Source organism: Durio zibethinus, chromosome 27 (assembly GCF_047325235.1).
Source record: "Durio zibethinus cultivar Kanyao isolate XHJ-2024 chromosome 27, ASM4732523v1, whole genome shotgun sequence".
Classification (NCBI taxonomy): Eukaryota; Viridiplantae; Streptophyta; class Magnoliopsida; order Malvales; family Malvaceae; genus Durio; species Durio zibethinus.
Genome location: NC_143188.1, coordinates 4,026,991 through 4,046,179, shown reverse-complemented (window position 1 = coordinate 4,046,179; position 19,189 = coordinate 4,026,991). Strand labels below are relative to the sequence as shown.

The window sequence follows — 19,189 nt, the reverse complement described above, 5'->3', positions numbered from 1 at the left end:
AAAAAATTACTACATCATCTTTAGCTTATCGTTAAAAAATTAATGTGCGGTGTTAAATATTTGATAAAAACAAAATTCAAATACCTAATTGTAAAGTTTTATATATATCAAATCCTTAAAATCATATAATTTAGGGTAAAATACACAAATAATCTTCCAATTTTAGGGATCATTTTTAAAATAGTTATTTAAGTATTCATTTTTTTAACTTAATCACTTAAATTTGAATAAAAAATTTTTTGTCACTTAACTATTAGTGTCTAATGGCGTGTTGATATAGCACTACCACGTTAGATACCATGTGACATTACCATACCATTAGATAAGCTACCAGACATTGTTAACATGACATTATAAATTTTGAAAAAAAATAAATAAATTTTGATCACTTAATTTTTTGAAAATTTCTATTTTGATCATTCAACTTTAAAAATTGACAATTTAGTCACTGACAAATAAGTACTCAAAATTTATAAAAAATAGAAATAAGTATTTAATATTTTTATTGCATAGAATTAAATTATAATTTTTTTCATTTTATTGTAACTATACCATTTAAATTTGAAAAAGAATGAATCTTATCCGCTTGCAAAATTATTTAAATAATGTTATTTTAAATATTTGTCATTGAACTCAATTAAATAAATTCAAATAAATATTTCATATTTTCTAATGTCAAGATTTAGTTTTAATTTCATGTAATAAAATATTATAAAAATATAAATAACAAAAAAGTATGATATTAAAATTTACAAACCGTTGATGATTAAATCGTTATAAAAAGGCTATGTTGATGATGTCATCCAAATATTAATAATTTCACAAATATTGGTACTCAATATGTAAAATTAATTTAAAATAGTTATTGGAATTTATTTGAATTAAATGAATGATAAATATTGAATTTTTTTTCTATTTTGTTTTATAAAATTGAATGAATTATTTGATTATTATCCTAATATATTTCAATAGGTACATAAATGATAGAATAATTTATTATATTAAATTTCAAAAACATTGGTGATTAACTCATTATTAATTCATGATGATAATGAGTCATTAACAATGAAGACTTGAATTTTAATAAATTTTACAAACATTAGTAATCAAAATATTAATAAATTTCATATTTAATAATGTTAAGATTTTAATTACAATAAATTTGCATTATTCATATTTTTTTAATATTTTTTGTATGAAATTAAAATTTTATTGTAATTAAAATATTAACGTTATGAAATATGAAAATACTTACTTGAACTTATTTAAATAGATTAAATCATAAAGATTTGAAATAATGTTATTTTAGTAATTTTGAAAATTGGATAGTATTTATCTAATTTTTAAATTTAAACGGTATAATTGTAATAAAATAAAAATTTATAATTTAATATCATGTAATAAAAATATCAAATGTTTATCTTTTTTTAAATAAAATTAAGGGCTGATCAAATTGCAAATTTTTAAAGTTGAATTACTAAAATAGAAATTTTAAAAAAATTAAGTGACCAAATTTTATTTATTTATTTTTTAAAATTTATAATACCACGTATCACGTGACTTGTTAAATAAAGTTGCGATGCTATGCGGTATCTGACGACTGATGTGGTAGTGCCCAAAGGTGAAACCAGCTATAGGGAAATAAGGGGGGCCAAATAGTAATTTTTAAAATCGAGGGGGCCAAGTAATATAATAGGGGGAATTCTATTTACACCACCTTTATTACTCTGTATACCCCAATTCTAAATACACCTAAATTTTAAAACTCAATTTTTTATTTCTATTAAACACACTCTATCTTTACTTTCTATTTTTCATTTCTACCATTTCGGTTTTTAATAAAAAAAAAACCTAAATCTATCAAATTAACCCTAAAAAAACTTATGTTTTTGAGTTTTTCAATTATTGAAAGTAAGATTCATATCTTATTTTTTTATTGATTTTGGTTTAATTATGATTGAAATATATGTGAATATAGGTTAGGATTTGTCGTAGGATTTAGATGAAATCAAATTTCTTAAAAATAGATATTCGAAAAGCTTAAAAGTTTCTCGAATATCTATTTTTAAAAAACCTTAAAATTTTTCGAATATCCATTTTTAAAAAGTATTTTTAAAAAATTTTTATGCTTTTCAGATATTTAGTTCCGAAACATTTAAACTCCTTTTGTTTTTTATCCCACCATAATATTTCCTGCCAACAACTAGCATGCAAGGGCACCTATCTTGGAGACAAGTTCTTAAGCATGCATGAATAAAAGAATGTTTTTGGTTTTTTTAGGGTCTCAAGACAAGAATACATTTTTTCATATATTCTTCAGAATTATTATATCTTTTTCATCCGCATACATAATCAAGTAAATGGATCCATATGCTCATATATTTTCATTTAAGTCATTCTTAAAGCTCGATTTCACCTAAATCCTATTGTAAACCCTAATTTATATTTACATGCATTTTAACCATAAATCAACCAAAATCAATAAAAAACAAGGTAAGAATTTTACCTTTAATAACTAGAAAACTAAAAAAATACGGGTGATTTGGGGTTAATTTGATGAATTTAGGATTTTTAATGTTTTACATGTGAATGATAGTTACATTGTTTTTGAAGGATTTTAAACTCTAACTTATATACACATGCATTTCAACCATAATTCAATCAAAATTAATCGAAAATAAGGTAAGAATCTTACCGTTAATCAATAAAAAACCAAAAAACACAGGTGATTTAGAATTAATTTAATAGATTTAAGGTTTTTTTTTTATATTTTACTATATTTACATTGTTTTAAAATTTATGATTTTTGAAAATTCATTTATGAGAGTATAATCTAAATATTGAAAATCTATTATAGAGAATTCTAAATAAATCTCAAAAATTAATTTTTAAAAATTATAATAAATTTTCAAAAATTTATTTTCAAGTATATAATATAATTTTTAAAAATAAAATTTTGACATTTATATTGTAATCTCGTAAATAAATTTTTGAAAACATAAAAAATTTGAACTCCATTAGAATTAACATTCGAAGGTTTGTCATTTATTAAAAGCAAAAATTGGTATTTGATATATGAATATTTTAAAAAAAAATTTAGAACAGTATAAAAAAAATTTGTAGCATATTTAAAACTCATCATGTAATAAATAGGATCTGCTACAATTGTGTTAAGGTGTTAAAATTTTTTAGGGCCAGGACCCTGATTGGCCCCTTGGCTACGCATCTGGTAGTGCCACTTCAGAATATTATTAGACACTAACAGTAGATTGATAAAAAAACAAAAAAAAATTTACTTCAACTTAAATTATTATATTAAAAAAGTAATATTTAAGCGACGATTTTAAAATGACTCATAAAATTAGATGATTTTTTATGTATTTTATCCTATAGATTAAGAACTAAATTGCTCGTTAACCATGAATCATTCTTAAAAAAAGTCAACAACAATTCAAATAAAAGCCTAATTTTATTATTTTCTTTTGTTATTCTTTTGATAATTCTCGCTTTTCATTAGAACTAAAATCCCCGGCCAGCCATAGCAGGCCAGACAGACAGCTTAGTTCTTAGTGTTTAGATTAAACTTAAAGACAATAAAGCAAAAAAAGATCCGAACAAAAGCCGATGTTAAGACCCAATCTTAACAAAGAAAGAGAGATAGAAATCTAATAAAAATTATGAAAGATTTAAACTTGGTTCTTCAGTTTCTGTTATTTCTTTTGTTGTTTTCTTTGGACAAAGCAGTCGCAGAAGGTGTCACTCCCGACGAAGCTAAGCAACTCAGAGATGAGGTAAAAAAGAGTTTCTTTTTCTCTTTAATTCATCTTTTGAATTTAGGGTTTTTGTTCTTTTGAATAGATATTAGTATTAGGATTTATGAACTGATTTTTTTTTAACTTAATTATTCTTAGTCTCAGTGTCTTTACTAATCTGACATTTTAAGATTTTTGCAGTGTTTGCTTCGTTTTTTGATTGATGAGAATAGATTTAAGGAAAATTTGAAAACCCTTTGTGGCAAAAGCATTAAAAAGAACGAGAAACAGATATACTATTAGTTCACATTGTTGGTAAATACTTGATCTTTATATACTGTTAAATGAAAGCTGAAGTTAAAGTTTAACCTTTAAAGTAAGACTATCAATAGAACTAATAGGTGTAGATTGGAAGTTAAAGTTTAACCTTCACAAAAAAGAATGGCATTTACTTTGTTGCATTTGGGTGCTCTAGGTGCGTGAAATGTTCTATCATGCTTTTGATGGATATATGGAGCATGCATTTCCACTTGATGAGTTGAGACCTCTATCGTGTGAAGGAGAAGATACACTTGGCGGGTATGCCTTGACACTGGTACAATCTCTTGTTTTTTTTTTCCAAAATTTATGTGACTGAGATTGTGTATTGAACTGTTGCTGTTATGCTGTTGTTGCAGATTGATTCTTTAGACACACTGGCTTTACTTGGAGACCAAGAACGCTTTGCTGCCTCTGTTGAATGGATTGGTAAAAATTTTCAGTTTGATATAGTGAGTGAAATATTTTTTTGCATCAACCTTTTGTGCTTGGCCTGTTGGGTTTGTTTTTAATATGGAAACCTTAGTATGGACTTTGATAGGGTTGAAGGTGAAACTTTATATCCTTGTTTTAAACACTCAAATTCTGATTTAAAGGGCTCCTTGATAACTCTTAAGAGTGGTGCAACAGAAGCTTGATCTTTTGTAACGTGATAAAAGTTATCATACTTCTGGTTTTCTGATCTTGTGACTTAAATGCAACATTCATGGCAGTTAGTTTACATTCTATTATGGTAATGGATTATTGTTGTTAATTGCTATTGTCTAATTTTCCATATCCATAAGAATTGTGTACCATTCTTTATTTCAATGCCTGCATATTTGTCCTGCAAAATTTAACTGGTGCTTCACAAACCTAACATCTAAGTTAGGCATTCATCATCTTTTGAGCAATAAAAGAGACCTCCAGTTTGATTTGCACGATTGAGGAGATAAGATAAATTTGAAGGCCTTCATAAAGTTCTTTTCTTATGATGCTAACTTTATTGTCAAATTTGTATTCAAAATTCAATAAAATGATATTATCTTCAAGAGACTCCAAAAAGACCATTAATGTTTTGTGCCTATAGTGTTCTTAAAATATGACTTTCACCTGTGCAGTGGCTTAAACTATCTCGTCCTTCGCTTGTCCTTAGTCCTTAATCTTTTTCTCCCTCCAATTCATTGTTATCATCCAATCAATTAATAGTTGATTTCTATTGGCTATATTTGATACTTTTGGTAATTCGAAATATGATTATCAATCTAAAATTTGGAGTTCACTTTTATTCTGCGGAATAAAACAGTTTCCGTTTTTGAGACCTCCATCCGTGTCCTTGGAGGTTTACTTTCTGCTCATCTTATTGCAAGTGACTATGCTGCGGTAATTTTGCTTTTTCCCCCTTCATCAATCTTTTTCCAATCATCTTTCATACTTTTAGAATAAATATCAGCGTCATCTCAATTTCAGGGCATGAGAATTCCTTCCTATGACAATCAATTACTTGACTTGGCTAAAGATCTGGCTTGGAGATTATTACCTGCATTTGAAACTCCTACAGGTATCAGTCTTGGATCATTTTTCCATTCAGATGCACTAACATGAAAGTTTGCTGATACTAGGTGTGGTATCTTATTATGACAATCTCCAGCTATGTTGCTTTGCAGGAATCCCATTCAGATCTGTTAATCTAAGGCATGGAGTTGATGAACATGAAAGCAAGGCAATGCCTCTATTATCTCCTAAGTGATAATTTATTTTTTTAGTTTCTCTAAACTGCTTATTCTTGTGTCACCCTGAAGGTAGCTTCTGCTAATTCCCTTTGTCCTACTCCCTAAAGTACAATGCTATGAGTAATTAGCGATGTGCATAGTTGCTATATGTCATTTCCAATGGGTGAAGATGAAGCTATTAAAGTGAATTGAGTCCTTTATATTTGTATTTTCATGTATGTTATTTTATATGGTTAATTTAAACTTGCAATTTTGGTTTGTTTAGATAACATCTACAGCTGGTGGTGGGACTTTGACCCTTGAATTTGGAGTGCTAAGCCGGTTGACAAATGATCCAAGTAAGTGCTAGTGTGTTACTGCCTCTGTATTTGGTTTATTTTTGCATTATCTAGAAGTTTGTATGCCATAAAAAGTATGATAGTAAACCTTGGCTCTCCAGCTTGCTTGTTACTTTTAGGCTTGACGAGTAGCCCTGGGTTTTCTTGGGTATGGGCCACATTCTTAAGTCCAGGTAGCATGGGTTCTAGCATCTTTCAAAGTTCTATATCATATCAGGCTTTCATTGAGTATTGGTTTTGGCTTGCAAGTTCCCTTGCACACATTTTAGGTTTATTGAATTATCTTGCTACTTACACAGTTACAGAAACAGTTTTGGTGTTCTCATAAATTATCAATTGATGCTCACTTGAAATTTATGTAGAATATAGTTGCTTCCTTGGATCCTAGAAATTGCACTAATCCTTCTGTAATCGTGGATTTCAATACAGTGCTTGCTATTGCTAACTTGCTATAACTATTATGAAATTACACCACTTTCCCTTTCCTTGTCCAAGCTGTAATAAGAGGAAAATTTACTTTTCCTTGCTGAACTATAAAGCAGCCTTTTTTACTTTAGATGCAGTCTTCGTTCAATCCTGACCTACAAAGCCAATTTATTGAGAACCTATGGTTAACAGGCCAGGATCCTAATGTCATTGCCTCTCATTGTAAGAATAGCTGGAAGAAGAGTTCAGGGTTCCATTTTTTTCCATGGTGAATACGTATACTTGCCATGCAAAAACTGAGAACCCCAATAATCATGTTTTCTGTTTAAATTTAGTGCATAGAAATCTGGTACTAATCGGTCATAACCAAAAGGCACAAATTATGGAAGTGAATACCGTAGAATTACTAACAGGTAAGAAAACTAAAGAGAAAATCTAGATTGGTATGCATTGAATTTACCACATCAATCCAACAGGGCTGCCAAAGTAGCTGTGAGAAAATGCTTAAATCAAAACTTATTAGTCTAGACTCTAGACCATGGAAACAGCTATCAGAAGGCCAGCGATGAGACTTTTACTTACCGTTACCAATTGTAAAGGCTGTTAGCTTTTGTATTCATTGCTGAAATTGGTTTATTTCTTAAAATGGATGCAGTTTTTGAGCAAGTTACGAAGAATGCCGTGCGGGGCCTATGGGCTCGCCGTTCAAAGCTTAATTTAGTTGGTGCTCACATCAATGTGTTTACTGGTGAATGGACACAGAAGGTATTGTGCTGTTTTACCATTATTGCATGGTCCAGGGCCTTGCAAGTTTCTTTTATGGTAATAGCTTGCCAGGATGTTCTTCATGTTATTTAGTAGTTAAATGGACGGAAAATGAATTCTGTTGCCATTGCTTCTATTTAGTCATTTTTCAGTATATGTGAAGTAAGTCTTTTCCAGAAGAAAGATGGTCAGTTTTGAACTTCTTTTGGTGTATAGAAATTTATTTTCCTATCTTCTAATTCTACTGTGAATTTTTTTTTTCAGTACTTTCTAAAGGACAAATCGAGAATTAATATTTTCCTAGGTTGTATTTTCCTTGCAAATTGCCTTATTGATATGCAGACATTGAATAAGAAAAACACACATTATTAAGAATATGCATCAAACCAGAAACTCAAGTGCAGTTTCACTGATTAACCCATTAACCTCCTACTGGACCTCTCTTCATTGGCCTTCTGTTGCTTCTATCTACAGTTTGAAGGAAACTAATTTAGCAAATCTATATCTGGCCAGCTGGAATTGATTTTATGCTGCTTTGCAGGAAGCTGGAATAGGGACAAGCATTGACTCCTTCTATGAGTATCTTCTGAAGGTCTATCACACGACTTGGAATTCTTGTACCTTGTAACTATGCGATCACAATTTAGTAATAAAGAAGAAACTTTTTTCCCTTCTTGGTATCTTTTCAGGCCTATTTATTGTTTGGAGATGAAGAGTATTTGTTCATTTTCCAAGAAGCATACAGTGCTGCTATGTACTATCTTTACAATGATCCTTGGTAACAACTTGTACTGTTGTAAACCACTTTGTAAATATATTTTTCTTCTCCGTTATTTTATTATACCTTTTGTCATTTGCATTTTCTCTGCATCATCATCTCTCTCACTCTCTCTTTCTCTCAATTTTAATTTACTTCCTTAGGTATGTAGAGGTTAACATGGATTCTGCTGCTATTGTCTGGCCATTATTTAACAGTTGCAGGCATTTTGGCCTGGGCTTCAGGTTATTATTTTGTAATGTCATTTCTTAACCATAAGATATATAATTGAATATTTGGTAATCAGAGGTTTACCATTTTTGGAAGGTTTTAGCAGGGGATGTTGATCCTGCTATTCGAACACATACTGCCTTCTTCAGTGTCTGGAAAAGATATGGCTTCACTCCTGAGGGTTATAATCTTGCCACACTTAGTGTTCAGGTATCTGAATCATGATATTGTACTACTGTTACCATTCTCGTTCAGGGATTCAAATTAGAGTTTTACTAAGTTTTTATGTGTACCTCATAACACTTAAATATGCCATGTTATTGAAGTACACTGTTTTCTGTTTTCTGAAATTGGTGCGTGTGCTCTATGGTGATTCCCATTTAAAATCTTAAACATAACGCCACTGAAAGTTCCGCAACTTCCGTTGGCTGATATTTTTCTTGTTCTTTTAAAAGAAAAAATTGTCACACTTATAACATGTTTGTTTGGCAGCATAGGAAATAGAGTTACCTCTTGGTTTTCCAGTTAATAAAAAGCATATGTTGGGTCTCTCTATCTATCTGTCTAAATTATACCATGTTTCTTTTGGCAGCATGGGCAAAAGAGTTACCCCTTGCGTCCCGAGTTGAGTTTCACAAGAGGGAATATCACATGGAGAGCTTTTTCCTGGCAGAAACAGTAAGTAGGGATTTACATGTATTTATCCATATTCCTTGTTTCCCTAAATACACCTTGTTGTAGACGGGGGACAAGACCAGATTTTAGGATTTTGTTTGGTTTGAATTTGACTCCAGTATGACCGGCCCTTGAGCTTCACCTCCCTGGATGGTTTTTGTTATCTTCAATCATGTTGTCTTTGCTTTCCAGTATAATCTTGTTTCTAACCTCTCAATGTTTTTAGGTGAAATATTTGTGGCTCCTTTTCGATTTGGCTGTGGGTCCGGACAATTGTTGAAAATGGACCATACAAGTAATTTCTGCTTTCTTTTTTTTTTTTTAACATTTATATTCCATGAAAGAAGCTACAATTTCTTATTTTTTGTTTTTTGTGGAAAATTTCCTTTGACAGGTACATATTTAGCACTGAGGGCCATTTACTACCTGCAACTCCTCAAATATCTCTACGGCAAGAGCATTGTTCATATTTTGGGGCTTATTGTAACCATGATGACTTTAAACAAGAGCCTTCTGCATTAGACTTGTTTGCTGATTCTCAAGAAACTAATGGTAGTAGAGTTTCTGGGGGTTGGGTTCGCACTGGATTTCCATTGGACTCTTCTTATCTGGAGGCATCTCCTGTATCAGGGCTGATTAAGGTTAGTGTTGAAATATTTTCTGACTCAGAGTGACTTTTATTCCCTCTTCTCTGTATTTTGTTTGTTATCGGTTGATGGTAATCATAGATAATGAAGTGTTACTAAAAGATTGATTAATGGTTGTTCTACTTGTGATCTTCATTTACAGGTTTTCACAAAACAAAAAGGCTTTTTAGATGTTTATTAAAAAAAAAAAAGGCTATTTCAGATGTCTCCCAACGGAATTTGGTTATCTAGTTATACTATCATCACTTTTAATGTACTTTTTCTTACAGTGAAACAGCAGAACGAATTCAGAACAGCTATGGATTTGAGGCTTTTTTTTTTTTTTTTTTGTTGCGATAACTCCTCAAAGTTTCTGTGGAGCACATTGATATTTTTTTCATTCTCTTAGAAACTATGTTCTTTATTTCACAGGGGCTTTGTCCAGGACTAACTCATGGATGGGCAGAAGTGTGGCATGCCATATCTGGCTTCGGTTGATAAACCTCATGAAGATAATTCTGCAAAACAAAAAGATACTGTGGTTCAGAGCCATGCTGTAGTTGTTGTTCCTGACCAAAGTGCTAATCTATCGCTATCTGTTGACAGCAACAATGGCAATGTTAAAGAATCGACTGAGAGGGAACCAGAGAGTGATCCATCTCAATCGTGAAAAGGCTTCTTGGGCATGCATAGTAAGCTATAGGTAGTTTGTGCCCTAAACCGCCTGATGGAACCAAGTCTCAGCTCTTTCCTTTGTCCTATTTTTCATGAAAGATCGATCGTGACTGATGAATATTGGCTGGTCTGACATTTGATCTTACTTAGGCATCTAACCCGATGCTTACAATTGATTGATCTCCATTCTGACAGCATGTATACTATAATCAATAGGTTTGAGCAATTCGGCAACAACTGTCAATAGGATGAGTATATATTTGAGGTTGGAGTCGTAAACTGCAAGATGAAGCGGATTTTGATGATGTTTGTGATGTTTGTTCTGCTGGCTGTGATGTGGCGAAATGAAAATAGGCACTAGTTAATTTACAGGGCCTTTGTAACTTAGCAAAATTTACAGAACTTTTGTACATTTCACATGGTTGCTCCTAAGGTTGATTACTGTGATTGAGGCCATCTTCCGGGGTTGCTGGAACACGGCGGTCTGGAAGTTGCTCGAGGTTCAACCAGTTTAGTTGGGATGCCATTGATTCGGGGCTGCTGGAAGGGGTCTCTTTTCTCTTGAGGACTTCAATCTTGGAAACCATGGCGTTCGCACCTTTCATATTTGATTCTTTCTGTTAGATTCGATCAGAAGGATTTGGTTGAACGATGACTAAAATTCTTTCTTTGACGTACAAGAATTCAATGAAATAATATTTTGATGATTCCCTCTTTGGTATCCTCTGTTACTTTCTCCTTCAGCCAACAGCATTGCATGAATGCTTTATTAAAATGTCACGCGATTTTTGGCTAGGTTACTTGCATACGGTACTGGTACAATGAATAAAATTTATGCATTTTTTAAGGATTATTATTTATATATGATGGAGTTTTTAAATTTTACGAATAAGGTTTAAAAATTGTCACATATTATTTGTTATTATATTGATTTTATGAATATTTTAAAATAAAAAGATAATATTAATATATTTTTACGTCTACCAAATTGAAACAAATAATTATAATTATTCGAGAATTATTTTAGATCTATGATATATTTTTATGTGTATGCATCAACTTTTTAATTTTGAAGTTTAAAAACTCTATCGTTTAATTACTGTACTATAATTAATTCTTATTATAAAAAAATTACGTTTTGACATAGAAAAATTGATTGCCTTTAAACTTGGTAGATGTGGGCTGAACGTTTAACTTCTCAATATAATTAATTTTGAGGGAAAGAAAGCCGTCCATGATGAAACTAGGCTACATTGTTTTAAGCCCGAACATCAGATGTCATTTAAAGAAGCCCATACATTCTTCAAATTCCAAAGCATTTGAAAATTGAAAAGAAGTTGCAGATGAAAATCACGACCGTTAGGACTTGTTACTATTACATTTGGCGCCATGAATTGAATCACTCTCTCTGACGGCTCCTCAACAAAGTCCAATCCCTCAAACCGTTAAAATGTATCCACGCCTGTCTCCTAGTTGATGGCTCTATCGCCTCATCCGATCTTGTTACCAACAAGTTTCATAGACTCTATGCACATTTTGGTTCCATCTAATACACTCACAAGTGGTTCGATCAAATTCCCCAACCAAATGCATTTCTTTGGACAGCTTTGATCCATGGGTATGTTGAGGATCGAAACTACCCGGAAGCTTTGTTTTTGTTTTCAAAGATGTGTAAAAACTGTTTTTCCCTTGAATTTTACGTTGGCTTCGGTTCTCAAGAGTTTAGCCAGGTTGATGAGGGTTAATGATGGGGAAGCTGTTTACGGTTCGGGGTTAAAATGTGGGTTTTGTTTTGATTTGATAATGCAAAATGTGGCGATTGATTTGTTCACAAGATGTGGGAAACTTGATTTGGCAAGAATGGTATTTGATGAAATGGAGAAAAAAGATTTGGTTTCTTGGAATTCAATGATTTCGGGGCGTGGGAGTAACGGTAGAGTGGATCTTGCACGGGAGTTATTTGATGAGATGCCAGAAAGGAATGTGATTTCTTGGACTAGTATGATTCAGGGATATGTTAGGGCTGTGGATATGGAAGAGGCTAGGGTTCTTTTTGACAGAATGACTACCAAAGACTTGGCGTCATGGAATGTCATGGTTTCTGGATATATGGATGTTGGTGATCGTGATTCTGCTTTTTCTGTTTTTGAAGCCATGCCAGTTTCAGATGCTTGGATTTGGAATCTGATGATTGCTGGGTATTGTAAAGCAGGGGAGATGGAAGTTGCAAAATATTTTTTTTTGACAAAATGCGAGGTGAAAATTTTCCATCATGGACCATAATGATAGATGGCTATGTTAAGGCAGGGGATGTCAGTTGTGGGAGATGTTTGTTTGATCAGATGCCTGAGAAGAATCTGGTCACTTGGTCTACCATGATTGGAGGCTATGCTAGAAATGGGCGGCCTTGTGATGCTTTGGAATTGTATGAACAGTTTAAAAAAACATAGTATTAAGCCGGATGAACCATTTGTGTTAGGAATCATTTCAGCTTGCTCACAGTTAGGAATTTCAGATGCAGCTGAATCAATTATTCATGACTTTACAGGACCACCATTATATTCTAGTTTGCAAATTGTCACTAGTTTAATTGACATGTGTGCAAAAAGTGGAAACGTTGACAGTGCTTTGCAAGTTTTTAAGATGGCTTATCAAAAAATTTGTTTTGTTATAGCACAATCATCACAGCATTTGCAAATAATGGCATGGCTCAAGATGCTATTTCTTTGTTTGAGGAGATGCAAAGGACACATGTAAAACCAGATTGAGTTGCATTTCTTGGGGTTTTGACTGCTTATAACCATGGGGGACTTCTTAGTGAGGGCAGGAGGTACTTTAAACGAATGCTGGAAGAATATAGAATTCACCCCTCAGAAAAACACCATGCATGTATTGTTGACCTTCTTGGTCGAGTTGGGTGCCTTGAAGAGGCATATAACCTTATAAGAAACATGCGGATTTTACCTAGTGCAGCTGTTTGGGGGAGCTTTTCTTGCTGTTTGTAGGGTCCATTGCAATGTACAACTAGCTGAAATTGCTGCTGATGAGTTATTTAAAATTGTCTAATATTTATGCTGCTGCCAGGAGGTGGGATGGCTTTTCTAGAATGAGAGCAATGATTAGGAAGCATCAAGTTGGGAAGAATAGAGCTTCTAGCTGGATTGAGTTGGGGTGTGTTGTCCATGAATGTCACAGGAGATGCTGTTCATTTTGATTCCGAAAGAATATACTTAACGTTATATTTGATTAGTGAAGAAATGAAAGATTTGGGATTTATAGGAGATTCAGAAAAGGAAGAAGTATTGCCATACCATGCTTTCTGGCTCTCTGATGTGTATTTGTATAACATTTTGGAAGATGGCTGATCAAAAGATTTGTCAGAAAAATGATTATTTGTCTTTTGGCAAAAGATAACCATTTTTTGTTATTATTGGGCATTGTCAACGGCTCCATCAACATTTTTCCAGCCTGTGAGAATCTAATGCATCATTCACGTTTTTATTTGGTCTTACAAATCAGAATGGAAACAATTCAGGAATGCATAACATGATTACCTTCACTCTTTTTCTTAGGTGGATGAACGTATTATTCATGTATTGCATAACATGATTACTTTCACTCTTTTTCTTAGGTGGATGAACGTATTATTCATGTATTGCATAACATGATTACTTTCACTCTTTTTCTTCGGTGGATGAACATATTATTCCAAGTGTCCAGGTGCTAAGGAAACACACTTCTGGGCCACCAGTAAGCTTCATGATATCTCTTGGAAATTTTGTATCTGCTTGCAATTTTTTACAATTTTGCTACCAAGTTGTACTTCCAATTTGTAACTTTCAGAGGCAAAGCACCACAAAGGTGTGGCCAAGATGCAAGTGCCACTTATTTTTGTCCCTAAGGTTGATGTCTAGATGGAAAAAACTTTCTTGGTCCGATATACTGCAGTTTTGACTACTACTTTCCTCAATGAGATTGTAAAAGAAAAGGTGTTATTATGTAGCTACAAAGAGTAATTGGCTTAAGGTCTGGATTTTAGTATCAGAAAATAATGTCTTAGAATATCAGCATTGTTATTTTTTTTCAGTTATATCTTAAGAGTATCCTTGTCTTGGTTTGATTTCATAATGGTATGAAAAATATGGGAACTTTAAACCAGTTTCAATTTCACCTGTATATACAGTTATTTCATTCCATCTGACTTGAAGTTTTAAATCCACAGCAAATAGATAGATACAATATCAAGAGGACTAGGAGATTGAACACAATGCATGTGAATGTAGGCACATAATTCCATCTGAAAACATCCTGCTTACGAAAAACTTTTAACCGAAATTCCCACTGACATGGCTGGATGGCTGATTCCTGTGCTGTAGGGCTTGCAATGTTCTTGATATGGTATGCAGCAGCCAGTATCAATGCCTATGTGATAAAGGCATGTTTTATGCATATGAACACGTCCTAGCCTTAGTTATGGAATGATACATATAAGCAACTGCTTTGGCGTCCAAATCTCTCAGATATTAAGTGCATCACCTAATCAAACCATGCTCGGCTGCCATCCCTTCCTATGAACTGCACATGGCATCTGTTCTATGGCACTGGCAGGTTAAGGCTATGGCTTGGTTACGTTGTCTATGGTAGTGTGATTGAGTAATAAGTGGCAACATAAATGTTGCTAACCTTGTGTTTTAGTAACATACATATGAACAAGTATCAAACATGTCATGTGCTCTGTTTTAGACTTGTCTTCCAGGAAAAACAGTTGTCAGAAGTTGAGGCTCTTTGCTGTTTACGGCATCCTGATTAACTACCAGTGGCTGAAATTTTTTAAATTTCAACTGTAACTGCAGCGTATAAGCAAGCTGGCCAGGAAATATCTGCAGACTACTAAACAGATAACAACAAACAAAAATATCCAAATCAATGAATAGTTAGCAGATTTGTAATCAAACATCATACCGACATCTAAATAAATTTAGGATCACTATAGTCAAATCCTGGAATCTTGTCAGATCTTGTTTCTTAATAACTTTAGGCCTTTTTACTGTTACATGGAGACTGATGGATAATATTTAATATTTTTTACATACAAGGGTTTAAAATGGATATTACCTAAATCACCAATGCTGAAATAATTCAACAATATATCTCCTAAAAAAAAAACAATGGACATTTTCTCTCATTTTCTTAGTTTCAATCAGAATTATTGAAAGAAAAAAATTAAATTCAAGTAAAATTTGAGAATAATCATGTTTGTTTTAAAAAAAAAGACATCAATAAAGTTAAATCTCAGTAAAATTATATCTTGTTACAGACTAAACCAACATTAAAATAGCCAGTAGTCAGATAAAATTGCTTTGTGGCGTGGGCCTTCCAGCAAAGCAGCCTTTTGCCAAAAGAACATTAGGTAAGAACATGTTTACAAAGTCCCAAAAATCTTCTCATAGCTCGATAAGATTTTCCTAACAAAAGGTATTATTAGTTTAATTATCTCACTAACAACTCACTTCCCGGCATATATGGTTAGGAAAGATATTTTAGGTATCAATGTCCATAAAGGGACAGCTTAATTATAATTAAAAAAAAAATCATAACGTGAAAATAAAAAAAAATTTAGTGCACTAAAATTTATTTAATTTAATTAAATCATTTTGTGAAAGTGACTGCAGTTGAGATATTATAAGTTAGATGTCATCTTTATAAATATATTTTCGTAAATTAATTAAATTAAAATTTGATTTTTAATTCCAGTACTTAGTTACCGACATACTGTTCTATACATTAAAGGCAATATCAAATGGATTATTCCTTTCACTTGTAGATTACGTGAATTAATCTCATTTAAGAGTTTAAATAATATATTAATATTTATAAATTATTCAGATTTAATTCAAATGAGATTTTAATTTGGTTTTATTATTATTGAATCGAATTTAAATTTAAGTAATTTGACTTATTAATCGAACTAAATTTAAATATTTTTACACTTAATTCGAATAATTTACGAATCTAATCGAATTTTTATATTTTAATTATTTTAATTAATAAAAAATTTTAAACTCGAGCTCAAGTTAAAGCATAAATATCGAACTTTTATTGAATATAAAGTCAAAATTATATTTACATGTTAATAAAATTTAATCGAATAAATTTAAGTAATTTAATTTTTGTTTCAATTTTAATTCGAATTAAAAAAATAAAATTCGAACTTCGAATTTGAAATCAAACTTAAATTTAAATTTAATACCATATAAACTTGAACTTAATCGATTATATTTTTAATCCCATCCAATCATCATTTTCACCTGTAATAAAAAATTTCCGCATGATAGATATAAGATTTTACATATTCTTTTCAAGACATCACTAAATTCAATACTTGCATATGAAGTCCACTCTTGTTATAGAACTGAGAGGGAGACTAAGTATTGAAAACAACAAAAAAAAATTCTGACTATTAACTATAACCTGACTCTTTTCCTCCACTGGAATGCGCAGTTTGGCATCTTGTGGCATGTTCAGTTCTCTGGTTCTCACTGTTCCCAATACAACTTCAACTTTGGATGGGAAAGATTTAGATCTTTTGCACTTTAGTTTGAACAAAAAATCCTAGGATCATACAGATCCCTGTTGAAAGGATTTGAATGGCATGTTTTGACACTTTTAACCATTCCTAAGGTAAAAAAATCAATAAAACAAAAACTAATGTTTTATCATCCAATTTTATTGTTTCTAGACTCTAGGCATATATTGGCCTTTTTCTGTGGAAAACAACATTTCAGTCAATTGTGTTTTCTGGCCTTTCTGTCAGTAATCTTATTAGGTATTTATCAAATCATTGATGGTGATAATCTTTTTTTTAATAGAAACTTATGATAGGCTGTTTGGCCTTTTAACTTTTTTTCTTTTTCCAAAATAATTTGACCTTGTCGATAACTTCATGCATTTATCAAATCAATGAAGATTAAAGAAACTGAGGGGCTCCTTGAGGGTTGGTTATGATCGAATACTTCACTTGGTAGATTTAGGTTTGATTTCTGTTGCCAACAGTCTTCTTTGGTGGACATATGTAAGTTTAATTAAATATTCTGGGAGACCTACCTAATCTTGAAATGAAAAAGCCTCTCCTCACCTTAATTTTTTATGTAAAAAAAAAAACTTATGGGCTATTTAAAGTTGGTTAGCAACAGTTTTATTTTATTCTTCTGTTTTTATATCAATTATAATCTATTCAAATATTCGAAAATACTGATAAATTTGGAGTAGTTGAAATATTAAAGCAAGTCAAACTTTATTATTCTGCTTAGATGTCATATTATTGGGTCTTGAACTTCGTTATTGAGTGAGTGGCTAATATGGTCAAACGTAAAAGGGTTTTGCTTGATACAACTTTGTAAGCCGAGTGTGAGGCTATGGTGGTTGAATGTTATCAAATTAAATTGCTTTGTTTGTGAGTTTTGTTGTCTACAGAAGGCCTGATGTTAGAGGTCTAATAATATGGTTAAGGATGTAGCCATTGACTTGAGAGGTAGCAGTAGTACCAAGGTTATTTCCTAAATGTTGATACTGATATATATAGGCAATGCTTGTTGAATGCTTCTGACTCTTCGGAATTGACTTTCCCAGGTTCATCTGCATTTTAGACCTTCTGCCAGCAAAATTAAAATAAACAAAAGATATATATATATATATATATTTATAAGCGAAGCAAGATCAATTGATCCCAAGTAAAAGTTTGAACAGCAGTGCTAATTCCCTTGAGGCCCTGAGTATCTTAAGTTTTTAGTTGTTTGGTTTGGCTCCCTGGATATATTTCTCAACTGATCATTCAGCCTAGAATAAAATGGGAGACTTATCAGAATTTGAACTCTGGACTATCTAACAAAGGATATTACATATGTATCAATGGATGGTCGGCTCAAGTGAAAAAAACAGAATGCACCTTTCTTTGTTATTTGGATTCAAATTCGTTAGATCTGACATAAATAAATTTATTTGGACTGACAGGAAAGGATGTACCGGACAAAGCTTAGCAACCCCTTGCTTCTTAAAAAAAAAAAATTACATTTGCTTAATTTAAAAGTTTTAGTATATTAGCTGATGAAGACACAGCTATGTGTCTTTGCACACTTTCAATGCATATTCTTGAAATTAATATCAGACAACAATCTTAGATCAATATTGAAAATTTACTCTATCATTTCCTATTTTCCTTGCACAAATGGGTTCTTTACTTGCACTCAATAATCTGCCTTTGTTATAAAGAAAAATAAAGTTTGAGTCCTTTTCTGGTGCTTGAATTCTGGACAAATACATTTCATATATGTAATTCTACTTCATTAAGTCAAAACACATGCTTTTTTTCTCTTGTTAATGCTAGAATGCCATACTAATAAGGTGTCAAAGCTTTAATAATCTTAACTTATGTTTGGATTGAAGGGAAGGGAAGGAAAAGAAAGGAAAATAAAAGAAAGTAATGAAAACAGAAAAATTTTTCATTTATTTGGATAAACTTTTAATTTAAAAAAAAAAGAAAGAGATGAAAATTCAATAAGCTTTGGTTTTTCTTGTAATTTTCATTTTTTTAATACCCCAATTTAAAAAAAAAATTTAAGGAAAGAAAAGTTGAAAAAAAATTATTTTTATAAAAACCTATTACATCCATAATTTATTTATGACATTAGATTTGAATATATAACAGACACTTCTTATAAAAATAATTTTTTTATGATTATTTTATATAATTTCACAGTTTATAAATATTTTATGATTTTTTAAGTCTTAACAATAAAACAAACTAAATTATTGTCAAAATAAATTAAAATGTGAATTACACACAAAATTAAAAATAAATTAATAACTAACTAATACATCTTATCTTATTAAACATGTTCAATTTTGTTTAAAAAAA

At 31.5% G+C, this 19,189-nt stretch overlaps 2 pseudogenes across 2 annotated transcripts; both read left to right on the top strand.

The window, feature by feature from the left end:
* Positions 1–3,545: 3,545 nt before the first annotated feature.
* LOC111279352 (alpha-mannosidase I MNS4-like) lies at positions 3,546–10,408 on the top strand (annotated as a pseudogene). The gene is made up of 17 exons (XR_016334649.1): positions 3,546–3,791; positions 4,228–4,347; positions 4,430–4,522; positions 5,328–5,432; positions 5,520–5,610; positions 5,717–5,772; positions 6,048–6,120; positions 7,202–7,311; positions 7,853–7,903; positions 8,001–8,089; positions 8,233–8,313; positions 8,396–8,509; positions 8,892–8,977; positions 9,041–9,092; positions 9,201–9,269; positions 9,369–9,615; positions 10,033–10,408. The product of XR_016334649.1 is annotated as an alpha-mannosidase I MNS4-like (transcript).
* Positions 10,409–11,445: 1,037 nt separating this feature from the next.
* LOC111279631 (pentatricopeptide repeat-containing protein At5g15300-like) lies at positions 11,446–13,699 on the top strand (annotated as a pseudogene). Its single transcript, XR_016334851.1, has one exon. The product of XR_016334851.1 is annotated as a pentatricopeptide repeat-containing protein At5g15300-like (transcript).
* The last annotated feature ends 5,490 nt before the right edge of the window (positions 13,700–19,189 follow it).